Genomic DNA, 19,257 nt, shown 5'->3' with positions numbered 1-19,257 from the left:
CAGAAGCAGAGCTACACAGTACATGGCTATTTGATTTATGTCCAAGTGTCACTGCAGAGCAGTGAGGAAAGGATGGCATTTTCAATAAACAGTGCTGGGATAATTAGATATGTGCAGGGGGAAAAAGGAATTTGACTCCTATCTTAACACAATACACACACACAAAAATAATTCTAGGTGGACTGTAGACCTAAATATGAAAACAAGCCTTCCCAGTTAGGCATGATATTGAGTGATAATGATAATATGCATCAAGAGGTGCATAATGTCAGATTGCCCTTTTTTGATGACAGAAGTTACTGATGATCAATTCCATCCATATTATGCCAATAACTCTCTCTTAATTTTGGTTATTGCCTCTCATCTAGTGCCTTCTTCAAAAGTACCAATGAGAATAATATTCTTACATGCTCATTGTTTGTTTGGGGCCTTTATCATTGAAAGAGAGTTTAACTGAATACATAACCATCCACATTCTCCTACGTGAGAATTTTAAATATATTACACCATTGTCTTCTGGCATAAAATATAGCTATTGAAATATCAGATGACAGTATAATTTTTTAAATAAGTGACTTCATAATTTTGTCTGGATGTTCAAAGGAATTTTTCTATTTCTATGAGGTTCTGTTGTTTTTCTAGAATACATTTGGTATTAGTTGTTCAGGTTTGATTTTCCCAGCTAAGTAGTGTGTCATTTCAATATGTATTTTTCATGTCTCTTCATTTCAATTTCCACAAAGTTTTCTTGAATTATAGTTTATTTTTATATTTTTCTGTTTATTTAGAGATGGAGTTTCACTATGTTGCCCAGGCTGTTCTCACACTCCTGGACGCAAGTGATTCTCCCGCCTCAGCCTCCCAAGGTGCTAGGATTACAGGCATGAGCCACTGAGCCTGGTAAATTGTAGTTTAATATGGTTCCTCACTTCCATTCTCTTATTTTCTCTCACATAATTTTAGTCTTTTCACTTCAGTTATTTTTTTTCTCCCTTTCACCTTCTAGTTCTCTTGAACCATTACCTATTTTGTTTGCTCATGTGTTCCTTCTAGTTTAATCATTATTTCTGAAATACATTTGTTTTCATTTTTTATTCTTTCTGGAATTCTATCACTTTATTTCTGAGTTTTAAATTTCTATTATTTGCTCTTCTTTCTTGTCTTTTATGGTTTTCTTAATCTCTTGTAGTTTGGTTTGATATATTAGGTTACAATCTTTGTGGACATGTCTTTGTGGTGTATCTTCAGTGTCTGTAGAAATGTTATATTCTTCATTTTATTTCTTTCATCATAACTTCATACGGATAATGATTAATGTTATCTCCTGTTTTTCTTCTTTTTATATGAAATTTTTGTTATTGAACATTTAGGAAGAAGAGTGAATCAGTATAGTTTTTCTAACCTTGCTACTCAAGAGTTCCTCCTTCTGTTGTTTTGTAGAGTGTTAAAAAATGACCTCATATTTCCTGAGACCTCCTGGCTTTTTTACCCTTCCCCTACTTTTATCTGGCTCTTCACTTTCCTGTGCCCTTTTTGATCCTGTTGTATTCAATTTGAAATATTTTATGGAAGTTTTTCTCTAGTGTGGGGTTTCATCCTGAAAGAAACTTTGAGCTGGTTAGTTTTGAGAATCTCTAGGGGTCTGGTTGTTCCAGCTATTGAAATCTTACCACAGGTCCCTTGCCTGCAACTGACAATTGTAATGTGAAAATTCTTCCCAGTTAAAGCTCCTAAATCTCAATTTGGACTCAAGCTTTTCAGAGAATAACTACTGGGGATCCTGTGGTTTTCTTTTCAGGATAATCAAATGCCCTGTTGCTTCCCTCTGATTTCTTTTACATACATGCTACACCACAAATATCCAGTAGCTATCTATCCAAATCACTTGTGTCTTGGGTAGGTGAAGATACCTTATACTTTATTTTTGTTTTATATATTGTTCTTGGTCTCTCAGTTTTGCAATCTCACTTGCTCTAATTTTTATATAATGATTTAGAAAGACTGAAAAACACCCTCTGCCATCACTATAGCTATCTTCCCAGAATTATTCTCTCACCTTTATTCTTGAAAATAATTTTTGCTGAAAATAGATTTCTATAATGGCATTATTTTCTTAAAGCAAATAAAAAGCTGTCATTCCACTCTGCTGGCTTTCCTGATTGCTATTGAAACTTATCTGTCACTGTTATTGCTATTGTTTTAAAGGTTATCTGTGTTTTCCTTTAGTTGTTTTAAAAAATTTTTCTTTTCTAAAAGGTTCAATATAATGTGTTTTGGTGTGGGCTTATTTTTATATTTTGCTTAGGACTTATTAGTATATCTCAAATCTGTAGATTAATATTTTTATCAATTTTAAACCATTCTCAGCCATTATCTCTTTTTCCCTATTTCTTCTGGGTCTTCAGTTACAGGTATGTTGGATCTCCTAACTATATCCTTGAGGATCCTACTTGCTCTTCTCTGTGTTATATACTCATTTCTCCTCAGGCTATTTTCTGAATAGTTTCTTCTGACCTTTCTTCCAGTTTATAAAATCTCTCTTCAGCTGTATTTAACAGACTGTTGAGTACAACGAATGAGTCCCTTTTTCAGCTCTATAGGTTTAGTTATTTTCCAAATCTGCTAAGCCAGCTTTCATAATTTCCAGTTCTTTGCTAAATACCTTAAATTCAACTTTCATATCTATGGAAATAGTAAGCTAATTGTTTTTACACTCTATGCCTAAAAATTGCACTATTTGAAGTATTTGTGGTACATTTCTGTTGTTCTGCTTTTCTTTTTTAATGTTTTCTTATCTCTTCCTGGCTTGTTATCGATTGTGGTCTGGCTATTGTATATAATAATTAATTTATAAAAATAATTTGATGACTGTCATGCTGTTGTCTTTGTCCAGAGAGGATTCTCACTTGTTTTTTCCCAGGTGCTTGTAGGGGTGGGGAATAATAGCAATATAAAATCATCTGAATTCGATTTTAGGGCTTGAAATTTTCTAGGCCACCCAAATGACTTAAAACCAGGGTGCACTCCATATGAATGTGATTTTGTGATTATTTCTAGGATCAAGTCCTTCCAGGTCCTAATCCTAGGTATAGAGTGTTTTATAAGGACTCCTAACTTTGGCAAGCCCTGGATTTTGACTTTTGTTTCCCTAACTCTATATGACACTGTGAAAAGTACTGCTCAGCCTCTCATCTACTTCTCCCACATTAGTAAATATCCTCTGGGCTAAAAGAGGACCAAATGTAGGCTCACTTTTCAGATGTCTGTTTTCTCCCATATCTTTGCCTAATATTTCTAATCTAACTTGATTGCTCTTTGATGTTCTTAGAGGAGTATGTTTTACATTTTCTTCTAGAATTTAAAAAAATTTTCTTTGGCATGAAGATTGCTTAATCTACCATTACCCAACAAGATTTTATTTCTTCATTTATAAAATAAGGTCCATAAATATTGATCTGTGAGAACCCAAATGATATATAAACAAAATATTTAGCAAAATATGTGGCACATAATGAACTCTTAACTAAAAATAGCTATTGTTATCATCAAGTTATTAGCAAGGACTACATCTTACTAATTGTTACATCTATGCAGCAACTATTAAATCTCTTTTGCAGGAGGAAAAATGATCATATAATTAGCATCTCATTGAGAACTTTGAGTTATGCAAATTGAAAGAAAACATTTTCCCAGTTCAGATTTACTTCTGTGGCTAAAATAATCAGGAGGGAGTGGGCAGAAATCATTAAAGAATGGTTTGAACCCTTTTCTACTTCTTAAAAAGTTTTAACTAATTATCCATTGACTATAGAAGAGATATTTGACTGGTTTGTTTTTTATCTCATGTTTTATTTTTTGTATCTGCTGGAAAATAAATCCTATTGGTCTTTCTAGTCTTCATCTACTTAACACTCTCCAAGATCACATGGTCTATAGGAGAGGCAACACAGTGTATTAATTTCTCAAAATATGGAATGAATAAAAGGTCACGAAGCTTATAGAGGTACTTTAATTTCTTCCCCTTTCATCTTTCAGCTGAGAGCTCTCTGTTGGCAGGAGTGACTGCCAAGTTTAGTGAGACTTGAAATGAGATGATATCAGTTTGGAGATTCAGATACCTGTCCTCCCATATCCAGTGGCTCTAATGACTTTTGCTTTCCTATTCAAGAGAAATAAAGGATTCCAAGCTCCTTCACTGCTCATCCTGCCCCATTCTGTGTGAGGCCAAGGCAATCTGAATGCATTAGGCTTATGTTCCATTTAAGTTTCACTATTAAAACTATGCAATAATGACAGTAGTAAAATATAATTATAATCACTGACATGAATTATTAAATACTTTACATGTTTAAACTCACTATGATCACAACAAATCCATGAAGTAATAGATGCAAAGAAAGTTTAATTAGTCATCCACATTGACACATTTAGTAAGTTCTTACATAGCTTTTAAACTTTATATTCTCCACCTGTAAAATGGTAAATAGTAATTAGCTTTGATGGGATGATTGGATACGGTAATTATGCAATATGCCTGGCATGCAGTAGTACTCAATATCGTTACTTGGCTACAAAGGCAGATACATTTATGAACAGACACCTTTCAAAAGAAGACATACATGCAGCCAACAAACATACGAAAAGAAGCTAAACATCACTGATCATTAGAGAAATGCAAATCAAAACCACAATGACACCGGTCATCTAACACCAGTCATTATGGCTACTATTCAAAAGTCAAAAAATAACAGATGCTGCCGAGGTTGTGGAGAAAAAGGAACACTTATACACTGTTGGTGGGAGTGTAAATTAGTTCAGCCATTGTGGAAGACAGAGTGGCAATTCCTCAAAGACCTAAAGACAGAAATACCATTCAACCCAGCAATCCCACTACTGGGTATATACTCAAAGGAATATAAATCATTCTTTTATAAAGACACATGCACACATATGTTCATTGCAGCGCTATGCACAATAACAAAGACATGGAATCAACCTCAACCTAGTTTATCAATGACAGTCTGGATAAAGAAAACGTGGTACATATATACCATGGAATACTATGCAGCTATGAAAAAGAATGAGATCATGTCATTTGCAGGGACATGGATAGAGCTGGAGGCCATTATCCTTAGCAAACTAACACTGGAACAGAAAACCAGATACCACATGTTCTCACTTATAAGTGGGAGCTAAATGATGAGAACACATGGACACATAGAGGGAAACAACACACAGTGGGGCCTTTTAGAGAGTGGAGGGTGGGAGGAGGGAGAGAATCAGGAAAAATGACTAATGGGTACTAGGCTTAAAACCTGGGTGATAAAATAATCTGTACAACAAACCCCCATGACACAGGTTTACCTATGTAACAAACCTGCACTTGTACCCCTGAACTGAAAATAAAAGTTGGGAAAAAAAAAAAAGAACTGTAGATTCCAATAGACCATTTTCTTCTTTGGGTAGGCTCTCTCGACTGTTATAACGTCTCAGTGCCTAATACAGTCCCCGATAAACATTTTTTAAAATAAAATCACCTAAATCTTAGAGTTATAATAGGACCTTAGAAGTCATCTAATTCTACCTGACTCAATGAAAGATTCCTTTCTGGGGGAACATCCAAAGAGGGAGGGCAATTAATTGATTCACCATTTTTGCAAGGCAACACAGTCTATTGTTAAAGAATTCTTATTCTTAGAAAAGTCTTCTTTTATGATAAGGCAAATGATCTGCAAATTCAGAGTGTTAGCGCTGATTCTACATTCTGGAGGTACATGGAATATGTCATGTTTCTTGTTTGTTTGTTTGTTTTTCAGATATTGTACTATAACTCAAGCTCATAGATCTACTTGATACCTTCCATTCCAGGCCAGACATGCCAGCAACTTGCATTATTACTCATGTAAACCAGATGTCAACAGAGGACACTTTGTCCTTTGAGATTTAAATAAAATTGGCTAGAGCCTCCTATCCCACATCCTGCGGGAAATCCAAAGCTCAAACCAAGGTTTCTGTGAATTCCTGGGGATTTATGTTCTTAAGGTGACCCCTTGTTTTGAGTTCCTAATTCCACAGAGCTCATGTGTGTGTTTTTATTTTTATTTTGCCTTGGATTTTCTCAACTTTCCACATGGCCATCTTGACATAGTGGTACTCAGCCCCTTGAATCTCTAAACTGCATTCACAGAGCCTTTGGGTGCATGGCAGAGTTTACCGACGGTGGTAATAGAGGCAATTTCTGCCGCCAAATAATTAATTTGAAAATAAAATATTTGACATTATTGTTCTTCAAATCCCTTATCCATTCTGTCACCAGGAATTAGTTATTTGCCTTTTTCCTTAGGCTATATTGTCTAGCATATTGCCCTATTTCCCCCTCTCCATTACTCTCCCCACTTCCTACTCCTTTCTCTAACAACATTCAAATTCCTGCTCATTACTTACACAGAACTCTCTCCTTTAAAGCCATGCCCACAGGGTCTTATCTTCAATACCAAAGCTATTTATCAAAATATTTTCCTAAACAACAAAATTATCTTCCTAACAGGGCCCCTGCCACATATTTATGACATGATTTCAACCCTTCTGTCTCCTGGATGTCCTCATTTAACAAGCTTTATTTGTTAATCTCTGTCTCAGAATAGAGCTCCCAGAAGGAACATGGCGAGATCTGAGAAATCAGCTTTTGTAATGTAAAAAATGTACCTGATAGAGTTCCAGAATGGTGCTTAGATAGGGCCCCGCATGTAATATAAATGCCAGACATGAATAACATGGTGTCTGTTATTTCTTATCCCTCAAGGTGTTTCAGGCAGCTAGAGGTTTAATTTACATATGTATGCACCAGTAGAATCCTTAGTCGTTAGTCCAGCAAATATTCTGCACTAGGGATGGGACGCAGACACCTTGGACACATGACTCCCATTCTAAGTGATTAACATGTTTTCTTAATCTGCATGTTGTTGGGGAAAGTTCTATTAACGTTGCATGCATACTTTTAAATCTATACTTGATTGCTTAGGGATGTCAAGATGTGACTTGGACTTTTTAAAGCATCAGAAAGCAATCAGAGAGATCCAGAGTGATAATAGCCACTTAGGAAAGCCCCAGCTTTGGTCCACTAGTCATCATTTCTGTAGACAGCTTTGAAGGTACCTAGAATGCTAATTTGAGATTGTATTCATAACTGATGGCTTGAAGGACAAGGAACCTGGGACATTTTCAGCTATAATCGTGTATATTTCCTGAGTACTTGTTTTGGGGCAGGTACTGTGCTAAACACATTGCATACACATGACCTCATGTCCTCCTACCAAAAGCCTTAGGCTATAGGTAACTTTATTCTCTGCATTTTATAGATGAGGAAACTGAGGTATAGAGAGATGAAGCAATGTGCTCAGGGTACCACGGCTAAGAATCAGGAGAGCAAGGAGCCAAGCCATGCTGGCTTGAGACCCAGTATTCTTAACCACTGCACTGCCCTCCTGTCCCACCCAGAGGCGGGAGAAAAGAGACCAGTCAGAACATTCTTCCTTATAATTTCTTTTTTTTTTTTTCCCAGCGTGCTTCAATAGCTTCCTTTTGGGTCTCTAACATACCATTATTGACAAATCAAAACCAGGTGGCTGGTGGCTTTTTTCTCAAAGGGAGCCTGGGAGAGGAACTGCTGCTTTGTGGGAGCCAGAGCTGCACAAGAAGGAATGAAAGAATTCACTGAATCTTAAAGTGGAGTGAGGCTACAGCTCAGAGAGGGCATGAAAAGGTGACCAGAAATAGGCAGGGGGTCACAGCTATCAGAGATGAACTAGCCCCCACCTTCGTCTCTGCAGAAATGTCAGTCTCATTCAGAAACGATTATTTTGAATCTTGATTAAAGTGTCTCAAGAGATGAGCCTCATTAAATAGAACCAATGGGTTGAAAGCATGTAATTAAATGAAAGCATTTTTGTTCTTCTTAATGCCTTAAATACCTGTCTGTGTGGAGGCCTGAACATTGAATAACTTCCTCGGGCAAGACAGTGGAAACCATGGAACTACAGTAGTGATAATTCTCTGCATGACCAAGAGCCCTCATATTGGCCCAGGGGCTGGGTCCTCCCTCCAAAACTCTCTGCTCCTATGTCACAGAAAATACAAACACGCACGTGGATACCCCCAGTCTGAATTATACAAATGAGAGATATTTTTGGAGATTTCATCCACTCATTGATTCATTAATTGATTGATTCATTCATTTATGCAATATTTGGTAAGTGTGTGTCAGGCAATAGGAGCCAAGGAGTATATAAGATACAGTCCTTGACCTTGGGGAATTTATATTCTGTGTAGAAAGCACAGCAAGCTTCTTTGAGTGTTCTGCAGGGATGCATCCTGAGTTCCTTTCTTGTGCTTCTATTTTCCTTTTCTATTCTCACCTAGATGAGCTTGGTCATCCTCACGGATTTGCACCATATCTATGAAGATGACTGAGAAACATATATCACCTGTCCCGTCCTCTCCCTGGAGCTTCACACCCACGTGCCTAACTGTCTATATGTTTTCTCAACTTAATGACTCACATGAATCTCCAGTTTACGTGTCTAAAACTCAACTTTTAACTGCCCTCCAAAACCGTTCTCCAATCTTGATAAATAGACCCATATTCCACCCAGGAGTCCAAACCAGAAACCTGGAAAACATGCTAAGATTCTTTTTTCCTCTCACCTGAAATGGTTCCACAAAGCTTCCCCATGCTACTTTCGAAACTCATTTACTGAGACAATGTCTCTGCATCCTTCCTGCCACTGCCTTCTTCTGAACCTCGGGCATTTCCACCAGAACTACTACCCTGGCTCCCAGCTTCCATTCTCACCCATCTCCAACCTATTCATCACACAGCAGCCACAGGGGTCTTCCCAAAGGGTGAATTAGACCTCTCCATACTTTGTATAAATTGCATGCCGCTCCTAGTAATTACAGTGGTCTTTTCAAATCTACCTCAAATCTAGCCCCTGCCTACCCCAGCTTCTTAGAAATCTCAGACCCCACAGGCCTGGTGGGGTGTGGTGGGGAGATTATGTAAGAGAGTCTAAAGTCCTTGTAATAATAGCTACCATATGCTCAGCCCTGCACTTATAGAATTTATCATCTCAAAGCACAACCCTCTGCAAGAGAGGAATCACATACCCATTCTACAGATGAAGAGATGTAGATGTGAAGTCACACAGCTAATGGGTGACTGGAAGAACCTGGGCCCCACCCCAGGCCCCTTTCATTTCCAGACAGATTCCATGTCTGGTTTGTCTCTGCCATGTTTCTTCGTACCCAAGAAACATAATGCCTAAATTATACAGTATACAATATAACTATCTGAATCAGAATTTAAACTCAGAACTCCACAGCCTGGGCTTTTTTCAATGCTGCTGTGATGACATCTCCTCTTCTACTAGGAAGCCTTCCATAGTGACCAGAAAGCTACAGGAATAGTCCTCGCTGTGCAGAAGGATTTTTAAGTTTGTCTGTCAGTGTCTGTCACCATAAGAGATCACCTGGAGAGTTTTTATAAAAGAATGGTGGTCCTACCCACAGGTAGTCTGATTTAATTGGACTGTCATGGATTCTGGGCTCCAGCTTCAGGTTGAGATGACCCTCTTGGGCTCTTTCACATCTCCCTTTATGGTTAGCAGGCAGCTTCAGTATTGGATGACTAGAGTCTGATGGGGAGACCACAGCACTCCAAGTGCTGTTCTCGGACAAGAGAGTTCTTTGAGAAGCAGCCACAGTAAAGAAGGTTTTCTGGGGGCTTTTTGTTTACACTGAATCATGTGAACTATAGTTTTAGATCTACTCTGAAAATTCATTTCATGCTGAAAAACCCCAAGCGAATGCAATTCACATCTCTCTTCCTCCCATCCTCCAGCAATTTGTTTTCTAGCAGGAGATGACTGGTTCCTGGAAGTCCATCTCTAGGGGCTCCAGTAGCAGCAACTTAGTGAGCCTAGTTGCTTCCTGTGGGGAGTCTTGGGGGAGGATGAGGAGTTTAGGAAAAGGGTTGGATAGGGGAAGAAGATATTAATAAGCTCTCTCACTTTCCTCTTCCACCAAGCTGCCCCTGTGTAGACATCACATGGTTCCTCAGCACATTAAGCTGGGAGTTAAAACACACTGTTTTCATTTTAAAGACTGGGAATAACATTCATTTTGTTTGCAGTCTGTAGATCTTATCTTGTGGTGCAGAGATTGCCTTGACAATGAGCACCATCCTCCTCCTTCTCACCATCACATCATCATTGATCGCTGTCACCAGCATCCAAATCATTGAAGTCCCTATTTGCTCCCTTTGTAAGGGTAGAGCTGTATGGTTAGGCATCTGAACACTGGGGCTTGATTCTCTGGCTCATGAGAATCTGCCTCTTATGAATGGAATGACTTTAGGCAAGTTACTTTGCCTTAGATTCTTCATCTATAAAATAGGCACTCTGATTTATCTCATAAAGTTGTTAGGGGATTACAGGAATTAATATGCATAAAGGAATTACAGTAGTTCCTGGAACTTAGCAAATGCTATATGAATATTTGTTGTAAAATATCATAAAATAAAGCCCACAACCAAATAGACTAACTGCCAGCTTGCCAAGCTCCCATGAGGAATCCAGGAAAATGTTTGGTCTTTGAGTTAGGTAGCATTTCCCGTCTCATCCACATTCTGCCATGAGGTAGAGAGCGGAGAAGGCTTCTTGTGCCATCCAGCTCATCTGACAGGCTTGGGATATCAGCTGTAGCCTGGGGTGCTCCATGGAGCATGCCCCAGTGGTCAACAGAGGCATCTCACATCCCTTCTTAGGTGCCAGTTTGTCTGTCTGCTCCCATATTTTCTTAATCCTTTCAATTCTTTTGTTTCCCCTATGTTTACTTCTTACCTTTCACCAAGATTCTGCCTAATCATTTGCTCTGACCAGCACAGTTAGTCACATATACAGCTCTTTTGCTTCCAACATTGCTTAAAGGTAGGAGGTTAGATCTTGAGAATGGAGCTAGGAAGGGAAGAAGATGCCTTTACCATGACTTAGCCACAGAATGAGTTTCTGAATGATCAGAACTTTCATCCATCAATATTAAACCTTTGCAGGTATATGTTTTATTTGGTATTGTGCTAAAAGTTTTTCTCTCCCCCTTATTATCCTGGCTTACTATATGCCAGCTTCCATGGGAGGTGTATCTGTCCCACCACAAAATCATAACTAGTAGCTATTTTTTGAGCACCTACTATGTGGCACATATGAACTATACTGATACTATACATCCTAAGACCCATCAAAAGGAGGCAGGTATTACTATTCTAATTTACAGCCAAAGAGATCAAGAATCAGAAGAGCTGGGTGCGATGGCTCATGCCTGCAATCCCAGCACTTTGGGAGGCTGAGGCAGGCAGATTCCTTGAGCCCAGGAGTTTGAGACCAGGCTGAGCAACATGGAAAAACCTATCTCTACAGAAAAATACAAAAAATTAGCCAGGCATGGTGGCATGCACCCATAGTTCTAGCTCCTCGGGATGCTGAGGTGGGAGAATCACCTGAGCCCGGGAGGTCAAGGCTGTAGTGAGCCATGATTGAGCCACTGTACTCAAGCCTGGGTGACAGAGCAAGACCCTATCTCAAAAAAACAAAAATAAGTCAGAAAGGATTCCTTTTTCCATGTGCTGTTGCTTTTCAAGACGTCAAAAAGTGAGTCACTTCAAGAACCACAGCCACCACGAATGAAAGACTACTTTAACCGCATTTTTACATTTATTCTTTGAAACATCACAGTGAAGCATTTATTATCTTTCCCATTTTGTGAACAAGGAAACAGAATTGCAGAGAACTTAAAGGGCATGCCCCAGGTGATACAACCAGTATAAAACTGCGACCAAAAGCCAGGTTCATTGATTTGAATCCAACATCTTGTCTATCCTACCAGTTACTGTCATCATGTTGTGGCCTTTCTTAGGACAAAATAGGAGACTAGCATGCAGTAGGTGATCATCAAATATTCGCTGAATGAATGAATGAAAAAGTGGAGCCCCTGGAGTCCCTTCTTCATTCCTTTTTCTGTGTACTCCCTAGAAGGCTCATCTTGGTTGACACTCAGGAAATATCTACCCTGTGACTTCCAAGAAGCTTCCAATTCCCCAAACCCATAAAAACGTAGCCATCTTTTATCCTACTTTTACTAGGTTATAAGAACATAAATTATAAAACCAGTGAATAATTATTGAGTTAATTATACAAACTATGCATTAGGTACTCACTTATCCTATTAAATTCTTTTAGCAAATGTAAAGGTTTAGGATCATTATATTCATTTACAGACAAAAAGAAAGAGAGAGACCTCAAAAATTACACGATTTACAGAGCTAGAAAGTGTAGGATTTGGTATTCTAACTCAGATTTATCTGACTCCTAAAGTTGAGGGTCAGCCTTGCTGCATTCTCTTGCCTCCACACGAAGCTGTCAGTGACTGCCAAGAGTTTATATTTTTACTCATCCCTTCTAGAGGGCATTTGCATTTTAATAAGGTTCTTCAACATTTTAGCTCAACGGTTATCAAAGTACAGTCTAGGGGTCTCCGGGGCCCTAAAAACCTTTCAGGAAGTCTGCAAAGTCGAAACTATGTTCTTAGTAATACTTAGATGTTATTTGCCATCTTCACTGTGTTAATGTTTGCACTAATGGTGAAAAAGCAATAGTGGATCTAACTGCCAGCCTAACAAATCAGGGTAGTGGCACTCAACTGTTATTGCATTCATCAACATCATCCTCATAGGGGGGAAAAAGTCCATTTTCCTAAGAATATTTATGATGAAGCAGTAAATATTATTAATTTTATTGCATCTCTACCCTTGCATATACTTTTAAATATATTCTGCAACAAAATGGGATGCAAACATAAAGCACTTCCGCTGCATAACAAATTTTCAAGGGAAAGCACTTGTGTGATTCAGCTGTGAGTTGAGCTAGCCACTATTGTCATGGAACACCATTTTTTTTTTCATGAAAAAATGACTGACAGGCCAACTGGTTATTCAGACTTGGGTATTTGGCAGACATTTTCTCAAAAATGAACAAAGTGAGCCTGTCGTTTCAAGGAAAGCGACTGACAGCATTTGATGTCAATGATAAAATGTGAGTGTTCAAGCAAAAATTAGAATTTTGAAAAATTTATATCTGCCACAGTGAGCTTGGCAGTCTCCCAATACTTACAGACTTTTTTTTTTTTCTGGTAAGATCAGTGGTGATATTAATAGATGTGATTTTTTTATATTATACAATGAAATGTGTCAACATCTAGAAAATCTACATAACTCAGAAAATCAATAATTTTCAAATGGTCAATGTTTGATTTTAGAAAATCATGCATGGGTAATAGGTGCAGCAAACCACCATGGCACATGTTTACCTATGTAACAAATCCACACATCCTGCACAGGTCCTCCAGAACTTAAAAAATGTCAAAAAAATAAATACCCTGCACTGAGCTCCAGCACATTCGTAGTGCAAAGACAAACCCTGGAGAAAAAAACAGGCAAAGGATAGGAATAGCAGTTGAATGGGAAATCCAAAGAGCCAAAAAATATGCTTAACATCATCAATACCATTCTGCCTCACAAACTCAAATACCATTCTGTCTCACAAACTCAAATTAAGAACAAACTCATAGCCGATGGAAAGATGCTTACTAGTAAACCGGAAAATACAAATTAAAGTCACACCAAGATGCCATTTCTCATCCATCAGACTGGTGCACATTAAAAAGACTGCTAACTACAAGTGCTGGTGGGGATGTCAGAAGAGGGGTGCCCTGATCCATCATTTGTGTAGATGTGAATTTGTATAGCTGTTTGTGAGAATTAAAAAAGCAAAAACAAAAACATGTCTTTGGTCCAGCAATCCTACCTCTGGGAATTTGTACTTGCAGAAATCCAAGTACCTATTCATAGAGTTTTTAGTAAAATATTTATGGAAGTGTAAACCAACAATACAATTCTAAGCCCCTCCCCCCCAAAAAGATTCATTCACAGTTCAAGACAGATCAATAAATTTTTTTTAACTAATAGTTCTCACTTTATTTATTTATTTATTTTTATTTTTTATTATACTTTAAGTTCTAGGGTACATGTGCACAACGTGCAGGTTTGTTACATATGTATGCATGTGCCGTGTTGGTTTGCTGCACCCATTAACTCGTCATTTACATTAGGTATTTCTCCTAATGCTATCCCTCCCACAGCCCCCCCACCCTACGACAGGCCCTGGTGTGTGATGTTCCCCGCCCTGTGTCCAAGTGTTCTCATTGTTCAATTCCCACCTATGAGTGAGAACATGTGGTGTTTGGTTTTCTGTCCTTGCGATAGTTTGCTCAGAATGATGGTTTCCAGCTTCATCCATGTCGCTACAAAGGGCATGAACTCATCCTTTTTTATGGCTGCATAGTATTCAATGGTGTATGTGTGCCACATTTTCTTTATCCAGTCTATCATTGAGGGACATTTGGGTTGGTTCCAAGTCTTTGCTATTGTGAATAGTGCCGCAATAAACATACATGTGCATGTGTCTTTATAGTAGCATGATTTATAATCCTTTGGGTATATACCCAGTAATGGGATCACTGGGTCAAATGGTATTTCTAGTTCTAGATCCTTGAGGAATCACCACACTGTCTTCCACAATGATTGAACTAGTTTACAGTCCCACCAACAGTATAAAAGCATTCCTATTTCTCCACATCCTCTCCAGCACCTGTTGTTTCCTGACTTTTTAATGATCTCCATTCTAATTGGTGTGAGATGGTATCTCATTGTGCTTTTGATTTGCATTTCTCTGATGACCAGTGATGATGAGCATTTTTTCATGTGTCTGTTGCCTGCCTAAATGTCTTCTTTTGAATAGTGTCTGTTCATATCCTTTTCCCACTTTTTGATGGGGTTGTTTGATTTTTTTCTTGTAAATTTGTTTAAGTTCTTTGTAGATTCTGGATATTAGCCCTTTGTCAGATGGGTAGATTGCAAAAATTTTCTCCCATTCTGTAGGTTGCCTGTTCACTCTGATGGTAGTTTCATTTGCTGTGCAGAAGCTCTTTAGTTTAATTAGATCCCATTTGTCTATCTTGGCTTTTTTTGCCATTGCTTTTGGTATTTTAGTCATGAAGTCCTTGCCCATGCCTATGTCCTGAATGGTATTGCCTAGGTTTTCATTAGATTTTAATGAAACAAAACAGAGTTTTAGAAGCTTACCAATGTGGGTGCATATCCCACAGTGCAACTAACCTGTTTGGTGCAGTTCAAGAAAAAAAAAAAAAGAATCTCCACAGTTACTAAAAAGGCTGTTGAAATACTTCTCTCTTTTCCAGTTACATACTGTGTGAGGCCAGACTTTCTTCATAACCTCCAACCCAAACAACATATCACAACGGATTGAAAGCAGGAGCAGATATTCAAATCCGGCTGCCTCCCATTAAGCTAGACATTCAAGAGATCTTCAGAAATGTAAAACAATGCCAGTCTTCTCACCAAATATTTTTGTTTTAGAAAATATATAGTTATTTTTCTGAAAAAAATAATTTATGTTTACATATAATGGTGGATTATTTTTAAATGAACTAATACATTTTTATTTTAAAAATTGCTCAGTTTTAATTTCAAATATGGTTAATCTTGAGAGATAAAACTCACTACACAAAAGTCCTTTCTGGGGTCCTTGATTATTTTTAAGAGTAAAAAGGGGGCTGAGATGAAAATGTTTGAGAAACACTGCTTTGACCAAGGAGGTGATGATTTGGTTGGTTGTTTGTTTGTTTAAGAAAAACAGTGGAGTGGGTGTTGAGTAAGAGGGGCTTTTTATACTCCCTCCAGAGACCAACTGGACAATCTATGCCTGATCATCTGAGAGCACTGGCTCCCAGGGATCCCCCCACTCCCACCACACCGATCAAGACTTGAGTTCCATGCTCTGTACATCACCATTTCCACAACACCAGCTAATTATGTGCTCAGGCATCACCTGGGGGTGGTAGGCATTTGATTCAGACTTTTTTTCATGGATCATGACCTTTAGACTACAGGAGAGGGCAAAGAGGGAGGCTATCTATATAGTACTGCTGGCAGGGTATCTCTAACACCCCATATGAACCTCAGTCTGAGAACAATTCTTGGCTGGGTCTGTGAGTCTGTATCTAATTAATCACCTCGTCAGTCACTCCAGTGGACGGCCCTTAGGGCAGGAAGGGAGAGGCCTGGGAGGTAGAGCAGAATAAACATCTTTATCCAAATCAAGACTGAGGCCAGCTGTCCAGGCTGTTCTTGTGGCCACAGCTCCCGGGGCTGCTACCCGCTGCTGCCTCTGCTCTGTCCCACTGTCCCTTGAAGGTGCCTCCTTTCCTGTCCTTCCCACAAAAGCAGCCAGCCCAGTGCAGGAATTTGTGGGTTGAACTCTAATTGCTAGCTGCACTGGGAAGCCTGCCTCCCTCTAATTCAGCTTTGACACAAATAGCTAGAAAGCTCACTTGCAAAGCCGCAACTCCCACAGCAATGCACCGAGTTGGTCCCCTTCTAGAGAGTGGAGTTCTGTTCCACTCAGGTCAACAATTGCTTACTGATTAGCATTGAGTTGGTGTTCAGTATACCCTGTGAAAAATGCATTCCAAAGACCAAATGGACAGAATCATAAAGGCTGGGAATTTCCAAGTATCTCAGTTTACAGTTCTACCCACACACAGGGACCACCGGCTTCTACTTGAGCCACTTGAGATATTTTTTAAAAGATTTCACTGGTAGAAAATTCTTTCTGTTTCTCTGAGAGAGGCAGCATAGCTCAGTGGTTAAATCAAATAGTCCTGGGTTTTAATCTGACCTCAGTCACTTACTGTGTGTATGAGCTTGAGCAGGTTGCTTTATCTACCTCTGTCTCGGTTTCCTCATCTGTACAAAAGGGATAAATAACAAAACTCACCACAAGCCATTGTTGTATTCAAAGATATTATGCATGTGCAATGTATTGCCCATGTCCTAGCACCAATTAGCCTGTTTATTAAGTCAGTGTTCCATCATGTAGTCCTTTGGCCTTTGGCAAATTTGGTGGCTTCAGGCTCTTTTGTAAATGAAATAATGCCTACATCACAGGGTTGTGAGGCACCAGCTGACCAGCCCAGAGCACTTTGAGACTATCAACTTCATTATATGTGATGCAAAGCTTCTTAGAATGCAGCCAAAGGTTAAATGGTAGACATGCCATATTGGTAATTCACACTGAGCTTGCAATCAACTTAAATCCCAAAGTCATTTTCACATTTACTGCTGATAAGCTATGTCTCTCCAATTTCATTCTCATGAAATTTAATGTTTTTAATTATAAATGTAGGACATTTTCTCTTTTTTGTTTTTTTATTCTTTTCAGCTGTATCAAGGATTCAATGTGTACAATGTGATGTTTTGATATGTGTATGCATTGTGAAATGATTACCACAATCAAGCTAATTAACATATCCATCACTGCACAGTTACCTTGCACATGTGTGCATGTGCAGGTGCGCCTGTGCGTGTGTGTGCCTGGCGAGAATACTTAAGCTCTCTCTTAGCAAATGTCAAGTACACAGTCCATTATTATTTTTTTGTTTTTATTTTTTCAGATAAAATACACTTCATTTCTTTTAAATTTTTTATTTCCATAGATTATTGGGGAATAGGTGGTGGTTGGTTACATGAGTTCTTTAGCGGTAATTTGTGAGATTTTGGTGCACCCATCACCCAAGCAGTATACACTGCACAATTTGTAGTCTTTTATCCCTCACCCCACTTCCTGTCCTTTCCCCCTGAGTTCCCAAAGTCCACTGTGTCATTCTTATGCCTTTGCATCCTCATAGCTTAGCTTCCACTTATGAGTGAGAACATTCAATGTTTGGTTTTCCATTCCTGAGTTACTTCACTTAGAATAATAGTCTCCAATCTCATCCAGGTCTCTGTGAATGCCATTAGTTCATTCCTTTTTATGGCTGAGTAGTATTCCATTGTATATATGTATACCACTGTTTCTTTATCCACTTGTCAATTGATGGGCGTTTGAGTTGGTTCCACATTTTTGCAATTGCGAATTGTGCTACTATAAACATGCGTGTGCAAGTGTCTTTTTTGTATAATGACTTGTGTCCCTCTGGGTAGATACCTAGTAGTGGGATTTCTGGATCAAATGGTAGTTCTACTTTTAGTTCTTTAAGGAATCTCTACACTGTTTTCCATAGGGGTTGCACTAGTTTACATTCCCACCAGCAGTGTAGAAGTGTTCACTGTTCACCGCGTCCATGCCAACATCTATTATTTTTTCATTTTTTTTAATGGCCGTACTTGCAGGAGTAAGGTGGTATCACATTGTGGTTTTGATTTGCATTTCCCTGATCATTAGTGATGGTGAGCATTTTTTCATATTTATTGGCCATTTGTATACTTTCTTTTGAGAATTGTCTATTCATGTCCTTAACCCACTTTTTGATGGGACTGCTTTTTCCTTGCTAATTTGTTTGAGTTTCTTGTAGATTCTGAATATTGGACCTTTGTCAGATGTATACATTGTGAAGATTTTCTCCCACTCTGTGGGTTGTCTGTTTATTCTGGTGACTGTTGCTTTTGCCTTGCAAAAGCTCTTTAGTTTAATTAAGTCCCAACAATTTATCTTTGCTTTTTAGTGCATTTGCTTTCGGGTTCTTTGTCATGAAATCCTTGCCTAAGCCAATATCTAGAAGGGTTTTTACCATGTTATTTTCTAGAATTGTTATGGTTTTGGGTCTTAGATTGAAGTCCTTCATTTATCTTGAGTTGATCTTTGTATAAGGTGAAAGATGAGGATCCAGTTTCAATCTCCTACTTGTGGCTTGTCAATTATCCCAGCACAATGTGTTGAATAGGGTGTCCTTTCCCCACTTTATGTTTTTGTTTGCTTTGTAGAAGATCAGTTGGCTACAAGTATTTAGGTTTATTTCTGGGTTCTCTATTTGGTTCCATTGGTCTATGTGCCTATTTTTATACCAGTACTATACTATTTTGGTGACTATGGCCTTATAGTATAATTTGAAATCAGGTAATGTGCTGCCTACAGATTTGTTCTTTTTGCTTAGTCTTGCTTTGACTATATGGGCTCTTTTTTGGTTCCATATGAATTTTAGGATTGTTTCTTCTAGTTCTGTGAAGAATTATTGTGGGGATTTTTTTGTTTTTTGTTTCTTTGTTTGTTTATTTTTTGACGGAGTCTCACT

The 19,257-nt window shown here is 38.5% G+C and overlaps 1 long non-coding RNA gene across 1 annotated transcript in view; it reads left to right on the top strand.

The window, feature by feature from the left end:
- The window catches only part of LOC129533696 (uncharacterized), a 42,426-nt gene extending 26,906 nt beyond the window's left edge, over positions 1–15,520 (top strand). The window contains exon 5 of the long non-coding RNA XR_008680028.2: positions 15,367–15,520. This is a non-coding gene — a long non-coding RNA (uncharacterized lncRNA). The remainder of the gene's footprint in view (positions 1–15,366) is intronic.
- The last annotated feature ends 3,737 nt before the right edge of the window (positions 15,521–19,257 follow it).

Source organism: Gorilla gorilla, chromosome 4 (genome assembly GCF_029281585.2).
Source record: "Gorilla gorilla gorilla isolate KB3781 chromosome 4, NHGRI_mGorGor1-v2.1_pri, whole genome shotgun sequence".
NCBI classification, from domain to species: Eukaryota; Metazoa; Chordata; class Mammalia; order Primates; family Hominidae; genus Gorilla; species Gorilla gorilla.
This window is presented reverse-complemented; position numbering and strand designations above follow the sequence as displayed.